Source organism: Crocodylus siamensis, chromosome 12, assembly GCF_052110815.1.
Source record: "Crocodylus siamensis isolate JL-2025a chromosome 12, ASM5211081v1, whole genome shotgun sequence".
NCBI lineage: Eukaryota > Metazoa > Chordata > Crocodylia > Crocodylidae > Crocodylus > Crocodylus siamensis.
The window spans coordinates 46,426,462-46,452,461 of record NC_143406.1 but is presented as its reverse complement, the minus strand read 5'-3'; the positions used below and the strand labels follow the sequence as shown (position 1 = coordinate 46,452,461).

General features: G+C 47.4%; 1 protein-coding gene across 5 annotated transcripts in view; it reads right to left on the bottom strand.

Annotated features, from left to right (window-relative positions):
• EPN2 (epsin 2) overlaps positions 1 to 8,930 on the bottom strand; it is a 58,364-nt gene extending 49,434 nt beyond the window's left edge. For 2 of the 5 annotated variants that reach the window (XM_090023996.1, XM_090024001.1), the window contains exon 1: positions 6,555 to 6,707. The gene's annotated coding sequence lies outside the window, so the exon portion shown is untranslated. Of the gene's footprint in view, positions 1 to 5,578; positions 5,659 to 6,554; positions 6,708 to 7,208; positions 7,292 to 8,782 lie in introns of those variants that run through there. The other 3 variants (XM_090023997.1, XM_090023998.1, XM_090024000.1) reach the window with 3 other exon arrangements.
• Positions 8,931 to 26,000: the final 17,070 nt, after the last annotated feature.

Below are 26,000 nucleotides of genomic sequence, written 5' to 3'. Positions count from 1 at the left end.
CCCATTTCTTGCCTCTTGTTGGAACAAGCCTTGTCCCTACCCAGGCTGTGTTGAACATAAGCTGCGGTACTAATTGGGCAACAGAAGCTGACTGAAGAAATCATTGCTTCTTCCATAATGATAATCCTAAAAAAAATTAGGAGAAAGGTGAAGCTTCTGCTCATCCAAAATTAGGAGAAAGGTGAAGCTTCTGCTCACCCAACTAAATGAATGGGTGCAGGCTTTCTAGCTGGAAAAAGGAAAAAATTAAGCGTGAAGTCAGCCTATGTGCATCCAGGAGGACAAGACTATATAAAGTCATAACATTAGGATTAAAAATAAGCACCAAGTGACTGTGAAAGGTGCAACCCCCAAAAAAGCAAAAGGGGAGCTGCACCTGTGAGTCCATTTTCCTACAAGCGAGCTTTGAGACATTTCTTAAACACACATAGGCTATGGAAGACCAAACCAGCATGCTCTCAAAATCTGATTCAAGAAGAAACTCTCCTCAAATACAACGCTCTCTTTTAACTCAGGAGATAAAAATCTGAATCTTTGGTTTGCTCTTCCCTCCAGGTACATCGTTACCTGCACGGTTTGGTAGTGCAACCTTTGTGATCCAAAAATTCTCATCTGTGAACGGTGCAACGTGATTCATGCAAGTAAGCAATTGCCATTAAGAGTAAAGTCGCCAGAACTTTATGAGAAAGTAATTGCACACCGACAGAAGAAATGCACAATCAGGGAAAAGACTATAAAATTACACAAACACAGAGGGGGATAAATTGCAAGTGACAAAAATACAGTCAAGAAAGAGCTGATGACAGATTTTCATTTAAGTGCGAGGAAGTAATTTAAACTGTCAGGAGTTGTTGTAATAAGATGATCATTCTCTGTAAAGATTCTTAAAGTGTCTTTGTTGGAATAAACCAATGGAAAAAAAAAAAAAAAAAAAACTGATGAAAGCACTTGTAAAGGTTAAAAAAAAAATGATTCCAAGACTAGAAATTAATAAGGTTTCTTACCTAGTGAAGATGGGTCTCAAAGCACATTGGTAATATCAGAAGCAGCTCTGTCACCCATTGATGCTATTTTAGGCCAACGCTGATACAACAAATGTAAAAGTCTTTTTATAGGGAAAATAGCCCAACAAAACAGACCTGAGGGAGATAAGCCTTTTGCCTCTGCTTGCTGTGTTTTACATAAGACTGATAAATTGGTTTAACAAGATACTCCATTATATAAGTGAACATCTGGAACACTGTGAGGAAAGCTGTTAGGTCAAAAAGAGGTTAGGGGGATGTGGAAGAGTAAGATGAATGAAATGCTTGGATTTCTTCAGCCCTGAAGTATGGAGATACCATCTTCTCATAATCCTTAGGACCCATTACTGAAATGACTGGTTATTTTGACCACCCCGGGCTAGACAGTGAACAAGGGATCTGACTTACATATTCACTAAACTGAAGGAAGACCAAAGTGATGGGACATTTTAGTGAGGTGCCTGGCACACGCAAGGGATGGAAAATGAACCCCAGAAACAAGCTAGGAAAAAAACAAAATGTTCAATTTGTAGACTGATTTTCAGGCTTGTGGCACAGATGTGATCACTCCCTCCCTCTCCCCAGTGCAGGACTTTAATTTGCAGATGCAAGATTTACTAGCGGAAACTACGAACTAGGATCTTAACCTTTGGTTGAAAAAGTACTTCCATCAAAATGATGGGCCTTAACATTGAGGATGGTGAAATTTAAAGTGGGGGGAAAAGCGTGCTTGATCCCACTTAGCTGTGAAACAGTACGGCAGCCCAAATAAGCACTGAAACTCTTATCCAAATGTACAGGGAACAAGATAACTGCACAAGCTGATGGAGGTGGAAAGAGAGAAGAAGAACTCTGTACCTATCTGTTTGCCCAAGAGTTGACTCAATTCAAGTGCACAGCTCCCAAAGCTGTATTATTATACTTACTATACCTTGTAATGTTCTGTATTTATTCAAATACACCTACATGTTGCGGGACATAGCTTCATTAATGTTGCCTACAGCTGCCAACTACAAAAGCAGCCTTGGGAGCCCAGAAAGGAGCAGCTGACAACCTGCTGGAAGAATAGTACAGCGTCAGAGAAAGAAGTACCGGAAGTCAGACCACCAGATTAAGAAGCTCAAGAAAAAGAGATGATAGGTTCCTAAGGTAAGGAAACATTTTTTTTTTCCCCCTGAAGTAACATGTTTTCATATCTAGTAAAATCAGATATGCCAAAGATTTTGGACCCTTCAAAATCTCCATGCTCAGTTGGGATGTCATTCTCCGTTAACAAGAAAGGGGATTCTGAAAGTACTGTTTTTTGAGACTAAACTGTACCATGGTTTTACGCTTTTAGCACGTAAGAGATAAAACCTGCTCACATTTTGGGACATGCACCACGGATGTATAGCTGAGGAAAGACATGCATTTACAAAATTATCCCCCTATAAAACTATGACTACGAATCCAAATTTGCTAAATATTACCTCATTCCCATACATCACAAGCTGGAAACCTGCTAGTAGCTAACAAATTAAATAGTTTATTTATTAAAGAACCCCCAATATAACAAATATTTCCCTGGGTTTAACTTTACATCCAAGTAACTGTGAGCATGTGCAATGTAAATCCCATCTCACCACCTGCCATTTACTCCAGTTAAAACTGGGGAGCTAAAAGTGGTTACAGGTCTTATACTTGCTTAACTACTGCCAGCGATTGGTAGGACAAGCACATTTTACAAACGCATGTTTAATGTTCTTCTGTCCTGGGTTGATACAACAAAGCCCTGCACAAACAAGAGGGAAATAACACATGGTATTAGGTAAGAACGGCTTCCACCGTGCTGCCAACTGCACAAAGTAAACAGTATTTCTTTTTCCATTAATATTTCAATTATGCTTTAAAAGGTACTTGTAATACTCGCTGTCGACACTATTTTTAAAAAATGTAGCATATTTATCAATTGATGTTTAGTGCAAAGCAAAACTGAAGAGCTAAGACATCTAGGTAGCATTTGCTTCAGGAACTGGACAAAATAGCAGCATGTACAAATTGTACTAGCTTGCGATTTCAAGAAGCTGCAAAAAACTTGCTTTAAAGGGGACCGAAGTCATTCTTGTTGAGGGGGATGGATGAACGAATTGGTTGTAAAAGTTGCCTTTCAGATGGACCTTGTACTTGTTGGAGTAGCTAGGACTCTTGCATTAATTTTACCATGTATCAATAGTTTCAGAACAGGCTATGATAAAAACAACCAAAGCCCAGATCGCTAAAACCACAACTGTAAGCACAGAACAGCAAAACCGAACATTCAGCACTGCTCTTTTAGATTTCAACCACAAAAAGGGACAATTTTTAACTGTCCCTTGCTGTGACGCTGAACTCGTAGAAACTGCTATTTCAAGACAAGATCTAGACACCTGTGGCCTTTGAATTCATGTCCTGCTGCCTAACTTTGTCTGAGCTGAGCCCATTCTTTTCCCTCCGACAGAAAAAGAAAAGCTATTTTACCTCGGCAGTCGAAAACCATGAATTTTAGGAGCTTTAGGAGTAGGCAACGTAGCACCTTGGCGAAACTATAACCCGCTGGAAGCACATTATTGAGGTTGGGAGGCCGAAAATTAGACTTACCAGTTTTGTTCTCCAAGAGCATGCATATTGTTCCTCTCCGCTGGGCCTGCTGCATTCTTATGAGCGAGCCCTGAACTGAGATACACAACAATCCTGCTCTTTGAAGCACTTAAGACAGCAGGACGCTGGCACATTTCAATACCTTGCCTGTTCGTAACAGAACAACAACCAAAAAAAATAGAAAGAGAACGTAATATGCATTCAGACAAGCCAGACACCCTGGCATTTCTGTGAGCGGGACCCCAAGGGAAAACACTGCACTCTGCAACCGCAGCATCTGGCAAGCTGAAAAGCATTTTTTTCCCCCCTGGATACATATATATTGGGATAAATGATATCTTAAAAAAAAAAAAAAAAAGAAAAAAAAAGATTTTAGGATAAATGATATCTTCAAGGAAGCAAGCCTGACAGTGGCCCTTACAAATCTTGATATTCCATCTTCAACATATGCATCCTAAAGCTGTCAGGAAAAACAAGAGGATGACTAACATACCCTTGCTATCAAATCAAGCTCTCGCACAAAAGCAACCGTGATTATTTCCCTTTAAAAGGAGGTCACAAGCGTTTGTAACGAGATGAAGACCTTCAGCATTTTTCTGTCATAAAATAGTAGACATTTGGCATTTCCCAGCAGTGCTCCAAGATTGGAGGCTTCTTAAAAGCCCAGAGTTTTCAAGTCATCAAATGGCTGATGGGGGAATTAAATTATCATGATTAATCAGTTATGTAAATACTGATCAGGTCATCAGAGGCGGAATTAATTTATACTGATGTCATTGTATAGTTCTGCTCGTGAAAGTCATTAATATGCCAACTGCTTGTTAAAAATGACAGTGCGGCCAATGTGTGTGAAAAACACCAAGAGTAGTAAAAGTCACAAAAAAGCCATGTGAATTGGTTATCAAGTTTCAAGAAGCTACGAGCTTCCTAGGTCAGTCCATATAATAAGACCACCGGTTGACAACTACATGCAGACATCCCTACCATTGATATTATCTTATGCCAAATACTTATGATTTAGGGACCCAGTCACAGAAAAATGTCAGTGAGTGCTAGACTTGTAAGCAGCTTTATGATTTTGTTTTGCGTCCCAAAGGCAGGCATTAATTTCCCGATATCTTCAAAGACGCCTTAAAAGAAAATAAAAATCAACCTTATCCTTAGTATGCCGGCATGTAGGACAATATACCCATATCATGCGTGCTTCTGTTTCATGACAGCGAACAAGTGGCAGGCAGCAAAAGTAAATCAACTTTCTAACAGGAGGAACTGAACTTTGCTTCAATTGCCACCATCAAATGAAGCAAGTCACAGGACATTTATATCTAGACTTCATTTCCTTGAAGATGTTATTAACATATTAACCTTTGAAAGATTATCCTTGAAAATGTATCAGCCTGGCCTACTATAAACTGAAACTTCTAAGCATTTCCTAATACCACTTAGTGGTTTTCTTCATGGCAACCCAACGCAACAAATATTTAAGATCAAAAACATGAAACAACATGCGAGAGTTTGCCTGGAAAAAGAAAAAAAAAAAGCAAAACGATGCCCTGCTCTGCTATGAAAGGATGCTATGACCAAACGTTTACCAACCTGCATTAAACTAGGGCAGTTCTCGAGGGTTTTTTTTAAAAAAGTAAATTGTAATAAAAACAATCACGTTTTATTAGATCCTATCATCCCGTTTTTCTGAGACCTTGTTCTGCCACATTTTGTGCAATATAAAATTATGCAGGAAAAGCCCCTGCCCCCCCCCCCGTACTGCCATGAAAGAAGTGTTTTAAGGGAGATAACAATCACGTAAAACTAAAGAGATTCAGAACAACGAACAGCCAGAGCTCATACGTCTAATGTACAAAATTCACAATTTCTGTAACACATCTTAAGAGCCAGGGCAAGCAACAATTAAGGAGACTAAAAATTAAGTCTTTTGCTACCTGGGCAAGAAGATAAACATTTCCTCGTATCAACTGGACTCATTTCATTGCGACATCACTACCATCTTCAAAACGGGGAGCTTTAAAACAAAAAAAGCGTTCTCGGTGTCACCAGAAATAGGTGATCTGTGATCAAGTGAGGGCAGAGGCCCAGCTCCACCCGTTCAGAGAGAGCAGGAGCTTTCATGAACACACGCTCACTTCCACAAAACCGTGTGTGTGTGTGTGTGTGTGTGTGTGTGTGTACATATGTATATGAATATAGCATATGTACACACACAACACATTTGTATACACGTGTGCACGTACTACACACACGTGGACAGACACATCTACATCCATGCACACATACTACACACAGACACACACCTATTTCTATGCACACACACGTTACACACGTGCACACATATAGTACACATGCACACATATACATACATGTAAATACATGCACACACACATACAAAGCTACATCTATATTCATGCACACATATACACACCTGTGTTTGTGTATGGGTGTATATATAGACATACACGTACACACACTTGGATGTGTATGTTTCATCTATATAGAGAGGCACATATATACACACCTGTGTACATATCTGTGTGTGTCTATATACACACATTACACACACTACACATGCACAGAGACATACAGACACGTGTATATACACACCTGCGAGCATCTATATAGACACACACATCTATAATACACGCACACCTGTGTGCATGTCTGCACACCCCCCCGTGCACGTACACACGCAGACCTGTGTGTGCAGACACCCCCGCCCCACACACACGTGTGCCCGCGCCGGACCGCCACGACCCCGCGGGCGGGTGAACAACAAAGGCTGCGGGGGGACGGGGACCAGGGCGAGGAGGAGGAGGAGGGACGGAGGAAGCGGGGGGAGGAAGGCGCAGGCCTCGCACCTCGCGGGCGGCCCAGGCCGGGGAGCGCGGATGCGGCCTCACTGACCTGAGCCGGGAGCCGGGAGCCGGAGCCGGAGCCGGGAGCCGGGAGCCGCTCCGGGGCCGCCGCCGCCGCCGCCTCGACCCGCTCAGCAACATGGCGGCGAGCGGGGGGGCGGGCCCGGCCCGGCCATCCCGCCCCGCCTCGACCCGCCGCCGCCACAACCGCCGCCACAGACACCGCCTCCTCCCGCCCCGGCACCGGCACCGGCACCGGCACCCGGCAACGCCCCGCGCCCGCCGCCCCCGCACCACGCATCCGATAGCCCCCGTCGCCCCGCACCACCGCCCCCATCGCCTCACAGCACCGAACCTATAGCCTCATCTCCCCACATTACAGACCCGTCGCCCCCATCTCCTCACAGCACGGACCCCATCGCCCCACAGCACGGACCCCACCTCCCCACAGCACCGACCCCATCGCCCCCATCTCCTCACAGCACGGACCCCATCGCCCCACAGCACCGACTCCATCACCCCACCTCCCCACAGCACGGACCCCATCGCCCCACAGCACAAATCCCACCTTTCCCACGACCACCCCCACAGCTCAGACCCCATCTTCCCTGGCTCCCCGCAAGCACAGACCCCATTACCCCCCAGTCACAGCCCAGCCCCCTCTCCCCTCCGGCGCTCTCGCCCCGCGCACGCACACGTGCACCTCTGGTTTGGGGGCAGCTGTAGAGCAGCTGGAAGGAAAGTTTCAGCTCCGCACAGTGCAAGGAGCCATCGCAGATCTCCCTCCCACGGCCACCACGGCCCGCCAGCCCCACCCTGCCCAGGGAGTGACTGAAAGCCACCGCTGCTCTCAGTTCCCCTCCCGGGACCTACCGCACCCTCTGCCAGGCGGGACTGGAAACCACTCGGCCCCACAGCTCACGCCGCCCTTCCTCATCTTGCCCCAGACTAGAAAACAAATCTTTTCCCTTGATCATTTGGTTTTCTTTTCTTTTCCGAGCCAAGGAAGATCCTTTTTCACCTCCCTCCCTTCTCATCTTTGTCCGGCGAGTGCCTGAGCAAGCTGAGCTCTGCGAAGGTCTCTGGGTATCAGCACCGGCCCTGACAAAAGGCACATCTCAGGGGCAAGAGCCCTCCGAACGTGGCTCGTTAGTTCAAACGTGGCTCTGTCCTTTGCTGTGAACTCTCATTTGTTTCCTTTCAACGCTGGGATGTGCCACGAGGGTAAAGGATTAGGCCAAGCTTGTAAGGCCTTATCTGTGTTACGCTTTCCCCTCCCTGCTGTCCCCTTATTCTCTACCGTTGTTTTAATTAGTGCAAGCGCCACTGGAGGCAAGATACGCCTGGCTCCCAGCACTTGAGCCACACCGTCGCCTGGACCTGCGCTCAGCTCGCTTACAACACCGCCCGTATGAAATGGCGCCCTTGGGAAGTCGTGGGTAGGCCTCGCTTGGTGCCTACGCCAGGTCTCCCCGAATTCATGCAGGTCATGGCGGGGGAGGCCCATGGCATGGAAGCTCAAGGTCGTAAGTTGTATTTCTGGATGCAGCAAGTACGCGAGGATACGCAAGCCCTCGTGTTATCGCTGCACCACGCGGAGTGAGATAAGCTGGATCGCCGATGCAAATCTATTACCTGCAGCACACACCTGGGAACGGGAGACTGGACGGCCCAAAGAGCACTTGTCGGAGATGCGACCGCGTCCAGATGCTAACCAGGAGAGAGGCAGGGCAAATAATGGTTGAGGAGACTAAAAAAAGTCTTTTGCTACCTACGTGTCACCGGATTTTGGCAGCTCCATATAAGGAGGAAGAAAGGACTTTGACAACTGGACGAGAGACCACCCCCTGCTTCGTTTGTCAAGGCTGGAAAGTGTGATCCAGGCCACCGAGTAGGGGAAATCCTGGGTTATGCTGGGAAGGGATATCCACGAAAAAAGCAGGCCCAAGGCAGTTGAACAAGTCCTTTTTTGCTTGGCATAGTGTCTGCATGCACACATCTTGGGGTAACTTCATGTCATCCCTCCTTCTCCTGCTGACTTAGACCATGTCAAATAACGGCGTTATAGGAAGAGTTCAGGATCACAGTGAGAAGCTTGTGTTAATAGCACTAAAATAAGAGATCTACCATCGCCACACAGGATGGGACCTCACTGGAGAAGTGCTTGAGGTGCTTCTCCAGTCATCTACATCAAAAACACCGTGTGTGCGCGCACACGCGCGCAGAGCCAGGCAGTCTAAGGGGGTTACAGTACTGGAACAATGATTAAATCCTTACCTGGGATAAGAGGTTGAAGGAGTTTAGTGATTTCATTTCAGTCCTCTTCAGGCATGCGTTCGCACCACAAAACCATTCAAAAATGCGCGGAGATGGTCCATCTCTGTCCAGGAGACAGTCAGATCTGGTACAGGTCAGGAGTAAAGTGCATTAGCAGAATGCTGCCTGTGTTACGTCTGGCTCCAGCTAGTGCTATGAGTCACTCGAAAAACTACGCTTCCTGACAACCTTTCTTTAACAACAACAAAAAAAGGTTAGAACAAAAGCCAAGAAGGTGTTGCTTTTCCAGTGCAAGGCGTGTCACAGAAAACAGTGCAAGTTTTAGGCCCAACCCTGCTTTTCCTGGAGTCGATGCCAAAAAATTCCCATTGGCTTCAGTGAGAGATGTATCAAGTTTTAGAGACCCGAGAGCTGGCTGCAGTGAATTATACAGAGAGTTTTGTGTATTCAAGACAAGCTGTTGAGAGGCAGCGAGTAGTTTGAAGCTGGTCTGCAAGCCAGGAACTCCAATTCTGATCCCACCTGGGTCAATGATTGTTGGGTTGACCCGAGAAAGATGTGCTAAGGATCATCCAACTGGGAAATAAAATCTCCAAAAGGGCTCAACACTGTTAGCAAAACCTGAAAGACCCCTTCACCTCTGGCTGTTTCAGACACATCCACTGTGGATCAGTGGAAGCTGAAGACTGAGGTGTACAGAAATGCTTTATTTCTCTGTGTATAATTTAAGGCCATTGATTAGGTGACCGAGAACAAGATCTCTTCATAGAGAAGATTCAGAACGAGTTGTTTCCTTCTGCCTTCTCCTGCATCTAAGGCCATGTAGCGAACAACTCTGGCAAGAGTAAGATGGGACGGCTCTCACCATGGCCAGTTCAGACTTGAGTCCTTGTTTAGGCCAAGTCAACACAAAGTGCACTTCACCTGTAGGAATATCGATACACTATACGCCCACAAAACGCTCCTACAGACCTAGTTATGCAGGTGGAGGTGCACTTTGTCTTAACAAGGTAAATCCACCACCCAAGCAAAACAAATGGTATTGGCAAAAACACAGTTTCGCTGGACGAATTGCCTTCGCACTGGGTGCTTTGGCAGGGATCACACCTTGTCACATCCTTGAGCAATGTTGTAGCTATAATGGTGCGAATCCAGTCTTAGACACTTGCAATGGAAGATTTAGTGTGATGAGGGCACCCAGACTCGCTCCACTAATTATTTGGCTTCTGCCGAGTATTAGTAAAACATGGTCATCATTGTGGGCTAAGATTTGAACTCACAACCCAACATTGAAAAGCTGGCTGGTCAACTCCCCTAATCCCTCTTTGGAAAGTCGGAACTGTGTTTCATCAATAGGAACTTAAGACTGCCAGGGACAGGGACCTCCCAGGCTGTCAAACCCAATCACCAGATATGATAAAGCTTGCAACGTTCCAGTTATGATGGCAAGGCAGAGAGTTAAAGGTCATTATTTGTGAAACTCATTTTTCATCGGCAATCTTTCGCCTCCATATCCCAATATCAGTCCACATATGGCGAGCAGGCAGAAGCCAGAGAATCCAAACACCCGAAACAAATAGACGTTTCCAGTCCTTTCTGCAGAATTATAATGCCGGGAACCACAACACAATATACAGCATGTTAGACTAATCTCCCAGCTAAGGAGAGAGGGGCACAGTCCCTCCTAGTCCTTTTAACCTAACCTAACAGAGCAGCTTCCAGGAAGCCACAAGCGGCCCCGTTCAGTGATGAAGTGCATGTTGCCTGCACCGGAAATGCAGCTACGTGGAGCTGGAACACCACTAATTAGCTAATGACTTTGTTTGACTGACACTACAAGAATGTCATCCTAAAAGAATTTAACAATAGGAAGTCCCTTCCTCTTTTTGTGGTGACACCAGCTTAGCATTGCCCAAGAGGTTACAAACAACAAGCCTTTATAATGCTTTGATTTTCCAACCACAGAGAGGGAGGGAAAAAAAGAGCCTGTAAAAAATTCTGAGGATAGCTTGACAAATGTATTCCTGCCATTTGAAATTTGATTTCCTCATTCTATTGTTTCCCATTTCCTGAGAGCTGGCTTGGTGGATCACATTTTCTTCTTCTGTCTCCAGGCCTCATATCCAAACGAGCCTGTATCTCATTAGACTGATGTATGGGCCTTGCTGCATGCAATTCAATCTCTAAATCACAGTCATTTTTGCTTTATTACCAATTTTCTCTCCTACTGCCAACCCTGAGGGCCATTAAAAGAACCTTTTTAAAAACAGAGTTGAATATTATCAAATATATGAAATAAAATGTTAGGTACCTTAAATACATGTCTAGACCTCCAAAGAGAAAGGCGGCTCACTTTTCGAGATGGTTGGCGCACTCAGCTCCATTGACTTCAGTGGGAGCTGAGGTTTCTCAGTATTTTTGAAGAACTGCTTGTAGGTTTGGATTTGAAAAATTAACTTGAACCACCCAGGTTTGGAAATGTCCACGGCCACTTAATTCAAACAGAGATGATGACAACAAATCTAGTAAATTTGACTATAATCATACCTAGAGATGAATGACAAATTGGTGGAAAATTAATTGCCAAAGGCAGCTTTTTTTTGTCATGCAGAATCATTCATAAGATGCTTACAATGTTACTGAGTTTATTCAGTATTCCGATAACCCTCAGTCATTTCCACCACATTTTTGTTTTGTAAATTGTTCACAAGTCATCGTTGCAAGTGTTCAGTACTGAAAGTTTCAGCTACATGGTGGTTAGCTGTGATCACCCAAGCAGGCCATCTGGGTACTGTTCCTTTTCCCACGCCAGATTAATTTAACTTTCAGGGCTCGTCCCCATGTTGAATAGAACCCATAATATATATGTGGGTTGGTTCACATCTTTAGATTAATTTAGTTCAGATAGGAAAGATTCACATTAAATCGAAATAGGACATTTGCCTCCTGACATAACTATTTGAGTTTAGTTCACCACAGAGACAAGCTTGTAGAATTCGGCTTCCAGTGTAAATATTCCTATTTTCAAGTTCCCTTTCCGAGAACATCCTTTAATAGCTCACTTGAACTGTGCTCGCACCACGGAAAGAGGTGTGAAAATACAGCCTGAGCAAATGCAGTGGGGGGGGTTTCTCAGAATGAATATTCAAAGCAAATGTCATGGGACAGCCACATTTGCAGCGTGCTTGGTTCTAGGTATTACAAAGCATTTTGCTTCCTTAGAAGCACAAGTCCCATTTACACACTACTTACACGGGATTTAATTGATGTACAGGCCTCAAGCTGGCCCTGCACACAGGGTGATTGCCACCTTTTCTCCGCAGGCTGGTATTCTAGACACCCCAGTCATTTGTTAGCCTTCCTTTCCCAACTCTCAGTGGAGAAGACAGAGATAATTCCTCCTCCTCTTATCCTTACTCTACTGGGTTGAATGGCAGTTTCTTAGGACGGCAGCGTCTCTGGGTTCAGGCGCTCTCCATCAAGGCAGTGCCCTTTACTGCTTTTAATAAGAGACAAGAATTATATAAGACACTTGAGTGGGCTTAGTTCTGCAGCCCCTATTCATGCTGCATGGGACTCATACAAGCCACGTGGGCCAGGTACAGACATTGCACTTTCACTGGTATAAGTGATCAGAAACCAGTCTACGCCTGAGCAGAAGTTCAGTGCACAGCCTGGTTTTAAAATAGTGAAACCCGGTTTAGATTTGCCCCCCACCAAAGGGCGAACATGTGTTCTGTTTGCTACCGTTCTAAACTACGCCATCTATGGAAAACCCCTGACTTGGATCAAATCCACCTTGGTCTTTTTGAAAGTTTGTACCTAGCCAAAGTAGTGACTCTTTGCTTAAGAATTATAGAAGGAGACCCAAAGTACTTGGTGAAAATGCAGTCATCTGAAGTTGCCTTGCATTTCAATGAGAGGAGCGGGAGCCACCAGTTCAGACGCTTCAGGTCTTTTTCTAGAGTCTGTGTCTTCTAAACCAGCGTTTCTCAACCCGTGGGTCTTGACCCAGGGTTGCAAGAATATATGAAAGGGCCGCGAACAAACTTTAAAATGGATTCTCCTTTAAAGGAGAAAACCTGTGGGAAACCGTGGCTTTTCCCTTGCAGGCCATCAGAGTGCCAGCCTGCAAGGGGCTGCTTGGGGACCCCCCTGCCCCACACCCCCCCTACCCCAAACACTGAGGGGCTGGGGGCAGCGAGTCAGGAGTGAGGGGCACTGGGTCGGGACTGGCCGTTGATGTTTACAATTGGGTCCTGGTACAGAAAAGGTTGAGAACCGCTGGTCTAGATCAGTGCTCCTCAACCTTTTTAGACTGGCTGGGAAATGCCAGCTCTTTCACTTTTGCTCTTTTCTTTTGATTGCAGAAAAATCAGTGAGCAATTCTTCTGTTGCAAAGAGCTCAGGAAGATGCCAACAGGTCGGAAGGTTTGCAGCACCCTGGATTCCTGCTTGAAGTTTCTGGGCTTATCTCACAAATCACATTTGCACACCTAATATTGTGGGATGCCCCCAGCATATTTGAAAGGATCTGAAGGCACTTATGGTGCCACGCCACCCAGGCTGAGAACCACTGTTCTGCATCTGGGATCCAAATCTTCACCCCTCCCATCTTTCCAACACTCCACACCCTAAATAGCTTCCAGCCAGAAGGGCTGGACATAATTGCCTTCTGAGCACCTCATTACCTTTCCTTTTGCCATCCAAAGAATGTCTCCCAAGAGCAGTGAGTGTCCTCCTCCTTGCCCAGGGGCGGTCCTCAGAGCGCTTCTAGCCCTTTGTAATAAGGGCCTACAATGACTGGCTTCGTTACGCAGGCATTTCACGTGGACGTGGATTATCTCGGCTAGTCCCAAGCAATCCTCACGTTAGTAAAAACCATCACGCAAAACTCATTTTAACAGAAAAAACAACCTAGTAGAGGGAAAAGGAACTCAGTACCTTGCTGTGTGGCCCAGTCTACAAACTGATCTTCTATCACCTCCACTGATGGCGGCTGTGCTAATTATTCAGCCTGATTATATCTGGTATGAAAAAGGGAAATGGTGAAGAAAGAGGAAAAAAAGAGCAGGTTTCACTGACAAACCAGAGAGCTTAATGAGCAATCAATAGCAGCTGGTCAGGTAACAATGCCCCTGGGTCTTTTCTTAATGCTTTTTCGTTGTGCATTTTAATCAAGTAACTGGCCAACCGGATTGCAGAAGAATCCATCACCTCCTTTTCACGGTTGCCCCCAGTGAGCAAACTGAATGCAAAGGATGTGGTGAGCTTTGCACTTTGGCACAAAAATCAAATAGCAGGTGGAAAGGACAAGATACAAGAAGGCATGCAAAGCGGGGGGTCTTATTCTCCTGTCTCTTGCTCTGATAATACCGCCACTAACAGAATATCACCACTGGAATCAGCTTAGATACAGCAGCTTATTACTCAGGTAAAGCAGGCAGGCTCCCAGTTACTATTAGCAAAGGTACTGAAGTCTATTTAATCATTAACTGCCCTTCTGCTGGGATCACTTGTTTTGCTCAGGAAGAGTGGAGGCCAGAATCAGCTACACCCTACTTTTGCTGGGATAAGTTATACTCAGGGGGTATATCAGTCTAACTATCAGCAAAGATGACTTACTGCAGACCTGTCCTCTATAGAACAAGGACCTACTCCAGTGTGAACTACCAGGTGCCCACCAAAATAGCCAAGGACATCTATCCTCTTCACTTGGTGGAGGTGCTCCCCTGCTACTTACACTGAGAAAGCAGGAAAGGGCATTTCCATCAAGTTACTTCAGTTTGATGGAAATGAAGAGTAATAGCAAACTCCCAATGAAAGCAGCATGCTCTGCAGTGCTGGAAAAACCACAGAGGCACAGCACTTTTGTACAGTATCTATTAAAACTGGACTGTGGCTTCCAGCCATGACCGTAAAGAAAAATCCAGCGATTAATAGATTCAGATCTGGTTTGGAAGTCTGGTGAGATTTCTGATGCATCCCGATTCTGACCAGTCAATAAATAAAGCCAGAACAGACTTTCCTGTAATATTGTGGTACTAAAAGTGCTAGTGTTGATATATTGAAACTAGCCACTGAATTGAAGAATTAACCATTTGCAGGGGAGGGAGGGGGGTTACATTTCAAAATGATGTGGTTTGTGTTTGGAGTTCACATCCCTCTGTCTAATAAGACCATCACCACAGAACATGAGCATCCAGAAAAATACACTTTAAGAAGTCTTTTAAATGTTCTTCATGCTCCTTCATTTCCTCCCCCCTGCCCCCCCTTCATTGGATCATAAACATGTTCAGTTATTTCTGGTATTTATAAGGAAGCACTGCCAATCTACCCATCAGGCGTTGCCATAGTGAGAAAGCTTTTGCAAAGCAATAAAAAATAAAAAAGGTCTTATGCCTTTTTCCCATGATTTGCCTCACTTTCAGCCTTCAGTGGCAATCTCACTGGTGAACATCCTAGGATCAAGAGGGTAACACCCAAGTCAGACCAAGGCAGGATACCCCAATCAATCTCACCAGTGAAACTCCTAGGATCAAGAGGGTAAGACCAAAGTCAGACCAGAGCACGCTACCCTGATTTCAAGCAGGGGAAACTCCACCGGAGCAAATACTGCCAGTGACAGACTGTGTCAGGAGTTGCAATGACCCCAATCGCTTACAATCCATAGTTAAAGTGAAGCAAATTCCCATTCTAGACAAGGCAACATCTTTCTATCTGTAGCATGAGTTTCTCGGGCTCCACAGCTGTTGACCCATCCATAAGGCTATTGCTATTGACTGACCATCAAGAGAAAACAGGGCACTGGAAAACAAGCAGACTGTGTCTGTAAATGCTTCGTACCCCATGGAAAACCCACTGAAGGAAGCAAACTTTCCTCGTCCCATTGAAAGAAGGCTAGCAGCACTCATGTTTCCAAAGATGCCACAGATGAAATGAGAAAGAAAGGCAGGGGAGAGGAAGGGAACAAGGGGCTGATCCCCTTCAGTAAACAGCTAGCCAGCTATGTAAGTGTATTGCCACCTAATCCTTCACAGCCCAACATATCAAAAGGCACAAGCCAACCCATGAGCAATCCCCCTTTATGTCCCTTCCTCCATCAGCTGTTGTTCCTCTAATACCTTAAGGCAGAGCAGGTGCTGGAAGTCACTGCTATTTAAAGTGCTATATCCGTTAGCCCAGGTGACAGCCTGACTCTGTGCTAGAGTGACCATCGTTGGGGCGGCCAACAGACTTGAAGTACTGCCCACAACAGTGGGAAATGCTGGTAAAAATAATCCTAGCACCTGCAGGCCCTAGTGACTTCTGAGCAGCATCCTAGATATCCAAGGGATTAATATGATATGACCTCTTTCTTCTCTCCCCCTTGCAAGAAACTGGTAAGAGCCTCACCCTCTGAACCAGGGGAAGGAGGCATGGACTAGCTTTTTGTTCTGGATTTCTAGACCAAAAAATCCTGGCCTGGGACAGGCTAGGTGCTACCACAATACAAATTATAACCACATGGAATTGAAAATAGATGGGCCCTAATACTCAACAGCAAATGAAAAAAAAAATCCAAGAAACTGGTTCAAAAAGATTCCCCATCAGGCCTCAGAGCTGAGCAAGTCAAGCAAGAACCACAGAGCCCCAAAGACAAGATACTCTGAGCAATAAATTTGGTTACTGCATTTTATTTGAGCAAGCTACCCGTTTGATGGGAAGTGCTGGAAGAGTGTTACCTGTGGCTCTTTCGTTCCCTCCAATGGAGATGTGCATAAAAGAAAAATCTCCATCTTGCAGGGTCAGCAAGTTTCAGTAGGCACCTGGGTGCCAAGGCAGGTTGGTCGAGTTATAATTGGCTGTAGCTGGCACACCCTGGACCTGCTACATTCTTCTGAGCTGAGTGGCATGCAGAAGTACGGGATCACTCCATGACTTTGTAAACATTAGGAAGTCAAACAAATTACTCCCAGTCTGGTCCTTCAAATCCAAAGTCCCTCTTATCAGTGAATGCAAAGAACAAATACCAGCACAGATGGGAACCAGCTTTGGCAAAGCATCTCTGTTTCTGCTGGGGCACAAACCACAATTGTATCAACCATACTCCCAAATGAACTGCAAAGCTCATTTCTCTTGAAACCATGCCAGCTGAAATCACTTTCTAGTGTATCGGTACCTGCTGTAGCTCAGTTTCCCTATCCAACATCTCCAACTACTAGGCTGACTATAGATATACTATAGCTGAACTCCCCCTCAGGAATCTCTCAAATGGTTGCAAGGCAGGATTAAGGTAGGATTCAAGCTATATTTTAGCCGTGTTAGACTTCACTCCTTCGGAAATGCTTTGGATGGTGTCTCAGGTCTGATGCATGAGATGAATAATCAGTGCAGCACTAGGGAAAATCAAGTGAACGAGAATCACCCTGTGGGGTGGAAATCCCACATAAGACTGCAATGAGCTGGAAAATTGTTTAGGATGCCTGCTGAGCTAGGCTTTTAATTGTTTTACACGGAGAAGGCTCTGAACTCCTAGAAAGGTCTGGGCTGTAGCTCGTGAGTTCATCTGCTGGAGCCACCTTCATGGCAACGCATGTATCAGCACGTTGCTCTACATGACTGTAGACTGCTTGTCGCTGTCCTTGCAGTTGGGAAACATCATTTATTAGGCCCTTTGCAAACAGCTGGCCTGGACCAGCATTGTTAGCTCTCATGATTTCATCTCAGGTCTCATGATGGATGGTATTGTATTCAGCCCCCCTGGCTCTGGAGTCATGTGATTGCATCAGACTCTCAGGTTTCACAGTTGAAAGAGTAAGTTTCTAATCCTCCTCTTGGAAGAAAAGCTTTGATACACACCCAACAAGGCAAAGAAGAACCTGTATTTACCAAATCTCATGATTCTTGGAGCCAGCATCATGATGTCCAAAGGCTTGAGGTTGGCCACCGACTAGTTCTCCATGGCCCTGTACTTTGTGCCATTATTTTATACCTGTACAAAAAGTATGTAAAACCTCACCGACCCAACCGCCAAATGTCTCTACCCTCTTTTCAAGTAAAATGTTTAACCGCTGCTTATCTGCTTTCCCGAATCAGGTGGCATTTAAATGCACGCGGAAAGAGTCCCTTGAACTGGGGCTTTAATGAATCTGTATCGGAGAATCGAGTCCAACGCGCACAGGAGGACGACAGCCCGGACGAGACTGCACTGCTGAGCCAGTTGAGAAACCAAAGCGTAGCTATCGATGTCACCTCTTGCTGCTCAGGAGCGAACTGCCTTTATAGCATTTCTCTATGTGCCCGCTGTAAATAGGATCTAGCTCATTGTCAGGAGACAAATGTGTATGATCAGCTAATGCAGGATATTGGCAAATATTGGCGGGCCGGTTTCAGCAGAAGGAAACACTGAATGAGATGAAGGGAACAGTCTGAAACACAGCCCCGTCACAAGACGAGGGAAGTTAAGAAACCTCCTGTCCGTTGAAAACACAATGAGGCTGCATTTCACTACGGACCCCGTTGTGTAAGAAGCTTATTGACCGGCTTGTTAGTGGGGGAGGTGAAGGAAAGATGGCAGAAATTGGGGTGGCAAGGCAAAAACCAAAACCAGCAGCTGCTCTTCGAATGCTAACTGTGCCACTGCCTTGAAAGCTCTTTGATCGTTTCTCCCGTTTGATGCACAAAAACAAACTGGCGGCCCTGCTTGCTGCTGGGATCCCGTCGGCTCTCGTAATCAGATAGGATTCAGCCTTGTCGATATTCACATGAGAAGCCTCCCAGGAAAAAACAGGCAAGGGAGTGTCATCGATTCAAGAGTGACTTTGTCTAAGTGGGGGATTTGTTCTGATTTCAGTTGTTGGCTTGACACGAGGCTGGGCTCCGCCTGCGCACGCTGTTGCTTTCCTGGGTGGGATCAGTGCAGCTACACTGATTGCCGGCTACTGACGGCTCAAATTGAGGTTAATCCCTGGTGCAGACGAGGCCGAAGCGTATGTGGGAAAGGGCTGTAGAAAGGATCTGCACTGCATCCTGCACACGAAATGAAAAATTAAGTTTCTGAGTGCTTAATTTAGTAATCTCCCCCAGAGTGCTTTTGAGGATTTACTGCAGTGCACTCACAGCACTAAGCTTTGGTTGTGACAGATGCTCACCAGGTTTCCCAGACCCCTCTGCAAAGCTGGATTTCAGACCAGATCTCCTGTTCACCTGGCAAAGCCTGTTAATATTTCCCCGGCTTTGGACCGTTACAAATTCTGGGGCAGAGGACAACGATCTAACTAACCCGTCCCATGGCCACTGCACTCATTTCTGTGAATTCAGCTTGGAGCCAGGACAAGAGTTCACCTGAATTCCCAAAAAAATCCTTTCGTGCCAGAGTCATGGCAGGGATTCGACCTCCCTAAAGCCCTGTGTGTTTTTTAAACCGGCTGCGCTTTGAGAGAGCAGCCAAATTCCCGGGACCTGGGCTTAGAGGAGCAAGGCATGTTCAGTCATGCTGCATTCGAGACAGCAGACCGACTCTGAACCTTTCAGATGCCTCTCCAGCACAGCGGGAAACCTTCTAGTAACATTAATGCGACAAGACAACATGTGCACACAACATGCTGTTACATCCTGCCATCACCTAAGCTTTAGCATTTGGAGATGGCAGGGCGCTCTGACGCTGCGGAGCTTTTCATGGCTAATGAGCGCTAGGATTTAGAAATGCCAGGTTGATCCTGCCCCGCTCCCGCAGCCAGGTGGCCCTGCTGAAATGAATGATGAGACTCCTCGCTGGAGTAAGGACAACTCACAGGAGGAGGGATTTGGACCCAGGCCTGTGTTTCGTCAATGGTTTTCCATAAATACGGGGAAAGAAACAACTCTGCCCCTCTCAAAATCCTAAATTTATGTTGCAGCTGCTCTGCTAAAACCAGCCCTGTGTCTGAATGGAAAGGAACATGCGTGTGTGCGCGTGTGTATGTGTAGCACGGGCTAGGAAAGCTTTTAAAAATTGTATAAATATAGGATGAGAGAGAAAGTTTTATTTATTGTAAAGCTTTCCTAGCCTGTGCTAATAATCTCTTCCATGACTAGGAGGAAAAGGATTCCTAGAGCCGGACTGAAGAATCAGGCCCTGTTATGCTGTTAACTTCCTTTTTGTACATTGGCTACTGAACTAAAAAGGTCGGTCCCCCCAGTTTGGTACTGGGGTTCCCAGCATGTAGCTCAGTGTGGAAATAGCTGGGGCCAGATTAACTCTTTACTGGGCCCTAGGCAAATAAACTCTTGGGCCCCCCCGCTGAAGACGAAATTTTCATATGACTTTTTTCATTCGACAATTATAATACGTTAAATAAGCACAAGGTGAAGCCCTTCTTCACTTAGGGCCCTGGGTGTATGCCTAGATTGCCTATGTGTTGATCTGGCCCTGGGTTTCAGCACAGCAGTTTTTAAAACAAAATTTCTTGCCCCGTTATCCGGAAAAAAAAAAGACGCTTCTTCTTGTAGCACTTCATAAAGCAGATTCAAAGTGCGAACAAAAGCCTGCATGGTACAGCTTTTCTAACCAACAAATAGCCAGGCCAGAAATTGGGAGAAACTCCTGTGAAATCGCCCAGGATTTTCGTATGGGGTGTGACCGAAATCAGGAGCCAGCACCCTCCTATAGAAAAGTCTAGTTAAGGAGGAAGCTATATGGAGCCAGACCTTTAGCTAGTGTAAGTCAGTGCTGTGCCCCTGAAGGGAGGATTAGGGCTATTTTTTGAACCTGACTTCAGCATGAGTAAATCAGGATGCAAATTCAGCAACGTTTCGTCCAGAAAGAGGTCTAAGAGTGGGCCGACCCTTTCTGCTCAGGAAAGGGTGGTACGGAGAAGCCAAAGCATCCCGAGGATCTCCCGCTGCACCTGCATCCGCGTCCGAGGGGAGAACAGAAGCCTTCAGTGCCCGCCGCCCCTTCGCTCCCTCCGTCCGTGTCTCCCTCCTGAATAGATGACTTCAAGAGGAAGACAGTGCTTGGATTCTGTCGGGCTGAACGGCACATCCGGTGCTCCATGAATTATAACAAGCCTGGGCCGCAGTCCAGCCGTCTGCCTCCCCCTTCCATAGCCATACGCCTGCTGTACAGATCATTACCAGCCAGGCCCGGGTGGCAGGAACGCACACATCCTCGGCCTGAGGAAATAACAGACAAGCAAACCCTCCTCCCTCCCCTCCGCTCAGGGCTGTCGTCTCCAGCTGACCCGCTCCATCTGCACGGGCGCTGGCCAGGAAGCCTACACAGGGCTCCCTTCTTTCCTACCCCGCTCCCCTCGGGTCCCGCTGGAGCGACGACACAGGCAGCGTTCACCAGGGTCCGGCCGATGCTTCGACCTAAATGAGCAAAACCATGAGCTGCGGAAGCAAGTGTGAACGCCCGCTCGCTGCAGGGACACGTGGCCCCTGCACACCCTTGCAGAGCAGTGCCTCTCACTTGCCCACGGGCTTTCTCTTCCCCAAGCAACAGCGGGGCTAGAGAACGACCCCTGGCATCGCGGTGGTCAGACAAGATCAAAAGCAACTGATGGTAAAAGCCTCCTCAATGACTTTCCCCCCAAATAACCCTTGTGTACCCAGCAGTCCCTTCCACGACTGCTGACTCCCAAGCAGGGAGGAGAGGGACTCAGGTTGGGGGTGGCTCAGTTTGTGTTTAGCGTAGGTTTAATGAGCACAAAACAAGCTCTGCATCCACTGTCAGTTCAAGGATCTCTCTTTGATTAATCCCACCCAAGCCCTGCCTCTTCTTGAATGCAAGAATTGCTGCAACAATTAACAGAGGCTAGATCCAAACTAAAGAAATGATGGGCTCTGGGTGCCTTTTTGGTCCCCGTTGGCTTGGCGGTATTGGCCAAAGGACCCTGCCTTCTTGACTTTGGATTCACATGGCTCACTACGTCTCTCTGATACCCCCTGCCCAGGTAGCATGTGTTGACTCTGCTGGCAAATGAAAAAGGTCCTGCTGGATCCAGTGATGCAGGTGGCTCACTGACCTACCAGGACATCAAGGGGTAGGAGCATCTCTCTAGACACAGAGGATGAGGAGTCCAAGGCGATTAGCTAGCAACAGCTGTACCTAGAACGAAGCTCTGAAGTGGGCTTTATCTTCTCTTCTTCTCAAGAATTTCTTTCTGTTAATAGGTATGTGTGTCCTTTCCAAGCAGGCAGGCAAAAGCACCTGTTCGCACCGATCATTCACAATTTCTCCATAGCTTTTTGCTTTTCTCAGAAGTCACAGGCTTACCGCTGAGTCACAGCAGCGCGGTACCTTACCTGTCACCCACGCACAGTTTGCAGGGGAGGGGGGAGATCTTTTTTTTTTTCAAATACTTCACAGAAAAATACAGGATGTCATTGCTGAAGTGGCGACTTCTCAGAATCTGTTCTAGTAGCTGGCTGAGACTGGAGGGAGCTAAGTCTGGATCCAGATCTACCAGCCACGCCAAAAGCTCTTCTTCATGCCCTTGTGAGCGGGCTGTCACTGGCACTGGTTCCTGATGGAGAGGAGCCATCCTCCAGCACAAATGCTGGAAGGAAATAATCTCTCTGGCCAGCCACAGACCTGTTTCTATTTTCCTTTAACTGCTGTATTAATTAAGGGGTAGTCTCATCTTGTTGCCTCTGCCATCAATGGCCAGTTGGGTTTCGCCTCTGCTTTCCCTATCAGGGCGTCTGGCATCTTCCTTCCTATAATTACTGCCATGACTGTCTCCTTTATCAGTGCGATGGCTTTCTCCCTTGGAGCGCTCCACCCGTGTTAATACCATGGTGTCAGAGCGGTGAAACGAGCTCCCACTCATGCTTTGGTTTTGGTTTGGACAGCCCTACCCGTGTTGACAGTCTTGGGGTTGCTACCCAAGGCAATGGGGTCGAAGCCCAGGAGGCAGGCAGAGGAGTCCACCCCGTCCCTGCTCACGGGCCCGGTGCTCGGATTCATCCCTTCCTCCTTCAAACTCCTCCTGGCTCCTCAAAGCATGGCTGAACCGGAGTAAGGGAAGTGGAGTCCAGATGACAGCACGAGCCGAGTCCTGAGAGACCACAGACAGAGCAAATCCATCCTGCAGCGTATCAGAAACATTTCACCTGCGAATACCAAACCCCCAGCCCAACCCCAGACCATTCAGCATCACTCCCAGCTGTTTTCTGATCCCTCTGTTCCTACCTCCCCTGGAGGTCAATGAACTGCAGCTGCTTCCTAGCCCAGCCGCTAACTCTTTCCTTCCCACTCCCAGTCTGAGTCTCAGCGACTCTCCCAGGGTCACCTCGCACCGTCTACGCTGAGCACACACCCACACAAAAAGCGAGCTCTGAAGCCGGGTCCAGATGCTGTTCCTGCTCACACCAACATCAATCCAGCAGAGCTCCGGTGAAATATTAGCATTCAGTGCTAGCGCCTGTAAAAATGTCTCCCGGCTCTTTGTAGATGGGCTCTGCCCCGCAGAAATTACTTCTTCCTTCCTCCAGCGGTCCTCTCGACTCATCCAAGACAACAGGCTAAACACCGCCCGACTTTGCTTGCTGGGGGCTGTTCATATATGATCTGCTCCACTGACTTGTGCTCTCCGCTGCCAGCCCCAGTGCTCCTCCAGGCCCGGTAACCTAAAAACATCCTTTTTGTAGATAACCACCAGACCTGGATCCAAAATGCAGATCCCGTTTCACGCTTCCCATCCCACCCTGAACTTCAAGCGCGTGAGATTCACCCCTCTGCCTTGGCCTATTCTATGCAAGGCCCCGCGAGTCCCGCAGCTCCCCTCCGGTTCTGCGTTTCCAGCGGGTTTGGCAGGCCTCAGATTCTGCGTCCCTACTCGGCTTCCTCTCCAGGAAGAACTGGCTCAGCTTCGTTTGGTTATGTTATACAACACCCCCTGCCCACATGGTCCCGGAGCCATTTTCAAGCTAGAAGCTAAATCCTGCTCCTGGACTGGAGTCGGTGACCTCTAATGAACTCAATAACCGCAGGGCGGGGGGTCACTTTACCCCGGGCAGGCAGCGTGGCAGCTCACAGCCAGAGCAAGCAATGGTCCTGGAGAGGACGCAAAGCAAACAACAGCATCCAACTGAACCGACTGGGGACACTGAAGGAGGCAGGGGGCGAGCCTTCCCGAGCTGGTGTCCGGCCAGCACACGTCCCTGCAAAAATGTTCATAACAGGTGAGTAAGTACGAGGAGGTGTCTCTGCCTCGTGGCGGTGGTACGTCTCACAGCCGAGCGGGGACCCCTCACCGGTGGAGACAGGCAACGCCAGCTGCGGTTGCTTTCTAGTGATTTTGCACAGCTGGCAGGCAGCACCCAGGTAACCCGGCAGACTTGGATCTCATCTTCTGATCGCACACACTTTGCTCCGCAGCTCTTCAGTATTTTGCTGCTGGCAGGCCGGATACAGAATTGGCCTCACTATATCCCAGGCCAGCCAGACGGCCCACGCTGCGCAGGGATGCTCTTTGCGAGGGCACGTTGCAACCGGGCCCGAAACTGGGAGCAGGGAGGGGACAAAGAGGGTTGAATATGGGCCAGTAGACAAGGCAGGGATGTCTGATCTTTTGAAAAATGCCCTGCTGCTGTGCCATCCCAGGGATCCAGTCTGTTGTCATTTATATTGCACCAGCTCTCGGAGGCTCCGGGCTTGGGAACCAATGTGCTTGGTGCTGTGCAAGAGCTGCCAGAAAGACCTGCCTTGACTTTAAGAGCTAACGACTTACATTAATGGGACAAGATGGCAGAGAGGAAACAGAGGCCCCTAATGGGAGCATCAGATAGCGGGTCAGTAGTGGAGCCGGGACTAGAGTCCAGACTCAGGCCCTGGGCCCTACAAGCCCCCGAGCTGCGCGAGCAGTGCAGCTTTCTCAACACTGTCCCTTGCTAAACCCTAGCCCCCGCTCTTGGGGTTAGGCTGAGACAGCCTGCCTGCAACCCAGGATATGCCTTGGATGACTCAGAAAGCCTCTCCCTGATACAAACTGTCTGAGCAGACGTGTCTGCTTTGCACTCTCGGCCCTTCTTTCGTTTCCTCGGCTCTTTCTAACATTTTCCTACAGGTGCTGTCTCGAGAAAGGAAAGAGTTCACCAGTCTGGTTCTCTACCCCCGTCCGGGGCGGTTTATGCCGAGGTGGAAACGACTGCAAGTTCCGATGTGTAGGTCCGGATTTTTTTTCTTCTTCACCGTGTGCAATGATCCCAGTACCGACGAGGTGCTGGCTTCGCGTCCGTTTCAATTCTGGACGGAAAATGCTGATTCTGAAGAAACCCCCCCAATTCACAACACTGCGTGGTATTTTCTAGCCTGCCTTTCAGACTGCTCGGTGAATCATTCGTCATCGCAGCGCTCGCTTCCTCTCGGAGTGTCTCAGGGACCGACCGAGTCATTGCAAAACCCCCTTAAATTCTGTTGACCTATGTGGATACCTTCGCGGTCACATGCAGGGAGCATATTCATTTGGTGCAAGAGAAGATACCTGGGGGTATGATTAGCTACGTGCACTGGCTGTGCCTGTATTACCCTGCAAGCTCCATGGTCCATATGTACGGCACCTTGCAGTGACTGTTCTCCGTGTGCATAGACTATGTGCATTATACAGAAGCCGAGCCTTGATGCACATTCACCCAGGCCAATTTCTCCGCTGGTAAAAACCAGCCTAGCTCGGTTGATTGCAGCAGAGATCCCTCGATTTATTCCAGCTCCTTATGACTCTGGCCAGAGGACTTGTCCCCTTTTGAATGATTTCCCAGGCTCACAACATTTATCTCTATTTGGGAACTGCCTGGCGAACTTCTCGCACAGGGCTTTATTCGAACCCTGTGATTCGGGAGAGGAAAGACAGCCCGTGCTGCATGGGGTACGCACCGAGACTCCCCCAAAGTGCAGCTTGCAGCCCAGACACAGTGGAGCTACTCACCTGATTTTTATTTCATTAGTCCTTTCCTCTCTTCCCCCCTTCTTGCAGTCTTTCTGCTCTGTGTTTTTCATTTGATTTACTTCCCACCCCCACCTATCAGCTGCTCCCCTTTCCTAATCTTCGGTTAGTTTTGGAAAAAAATAAATAAATCCATCCCCAGTGAAACACTAACCCAGAAGCATTCGTGTGTCAGAGCTGGGCTAGATTTGTAACCAGGCAAAAGGAGCAGCCCTGTTCCTGATTCACAGGATGTGCATGTTTGTGCGCGTGGGCGAGGAATGCGTACGCGCCTGTGCCGATGCCCTCCACACCGAGAGCACGTT